The sequence below is a fragment of the Lycium barbarum genome, chromosome 5, assembly GCF_019175385.1.
Source record: "Lycium barbarum isolate Lr01 chromosome 5, ASM1917538v2, whole genome shotgun sequence".
NCBI lineage: Eukaryota > Viridiplantae > Streptophyta > Magnoliopsida > Solanales > Solanaceae > Lycium > Lycium barbarum.
Window position 1 is genome coordinate 141,119,205 of NC_083341.1, and position 1,484 is coordinate 141,120,688.

The window sequence follows — 1,484 nt, forward strand, 5'->3', positions numbered from 1 at the left end:
AACAAGTAATATCCCTGACCTAATTTTTGAGACTCAAGTCCTCATCTCATTATGTTGGTCGATGATGATATGTAGGATTTACTGCTTTTAGGGCTGATAAATGGAGAAAACATAGTCAGGTATCCGATCATAAATGCATCGCATATCGTACTCAGTATTAAATCCATCAGAAATATTTTTATTATCAAAGAAAGTCTTAAATAATTAGCAAAATTTGGGTCCAGAATAATTAATTATGTGTATATGTACAATAAATTTAACTTCTTATATCAAAGCTAAAAGCCTAAACTTAAGAACCGAAGCTAGAATATATAAATATTAAAGATATATACTCAACTGGCCCATTAGCTCAGTTGGTTAGAGCGTCGTGCTAATAACGCGAAGGTCGCAGGTTCGAGACCTGCATGGGCCATTTTCTTCTAATCATTTTTCACGTACTTGTAATTCCATCTTGAACAAAAAGTGAAGCGTTTCATATAAAGTAACCGGTGTTAAAAGATAACTGTCGAAAATTTCTAATTAACTTGGCCTATCAGTTTTGGTATTTATTGAAAATAATTGGCATAAAGGTACCACCCGATAGACTTATTTAATGGTAAGAATTAGCCCCATTTCAAACTTAGTATTGGTAATCCATTTTAAATAATGAAAATTCTATACACTATTTAAAAAAAAAAAAAAAAAAAAAAAAAAACAGCCCTGGAATTCAGATTATGTGCTTCATGTACGACTGGTAAATTGTGAAAAGCATTTCGGATTCACGTCATCACACAACATATTCACAATTTTAAAATGGATGTGATCATATAAGTTGTATATATTGATAATATATACTTTTATTGACAATTTTAAAATTAGTAAAGTGCAAAGGTATTATATCATAAATTCCCCCCCCCCCCCCCCCCCCCCCCTTGTTTTCTCATAATATAATATCGGATTCAAATTTAGTATTAGTATATAAATCGTAAGTAATTTACTAACACAAAGACATGATCTCTGTCACCCAAAGTATTTAGACAAATAAATATTCCTTCATTTGTGCATGCTAATTGTATGCTAAACAACATTTAATTTGCGTCCTATTATATATTTATGTCTTTTCCCCTTTTATGCAACAAAAACGTCGATATACCACCAGAACTAACTATTAAAAAACACATATAAACTCATGACTAAACTTTATTCGATAACTTCTTTCTTCTGGACATTTCAAAGAAGCCATCATTTTAGCTTGTGATTTGACAATGTACCAATTATTATTAATGGTTGATGAGGTTGTCCTTGGAAAACATGTCGGAGTTTATCTTGTTAGGTGTCGATAATGCATGTTAGATGCTGTTCCATGTTGATAACTAGACAATGAAAGTAGTATCAGAGGCAGACAAAAAATCAAAATCATAAAACACTGTGGCCATCTATGTCGATAAAATGGCAAGAAAAATCCAACCCTTACTGATTGAAAAGTTTTTTTCTCTTTCTCTAAA

At 31.4% G+C, this 1,484-nt stretch overlaps 1 non-coding gene across 1 annotated transcript; it reads left to right on the forward strand.

The window, feature by feature from the left end:
- The first annotated feature begins 338 nt into the window (after window positions 1-338).
- TRNAI-AAU (transfer RNA isoleucine (anticodon AAU)) lies at window positions 339-412 on the forward strand. Its single transcript has one exon. It is a non-coding gene; the product is annotated as a tRNA-Ile (tRNA).
- Window positions 413-1,484: the final 1,072 nt, after the last annotated feature.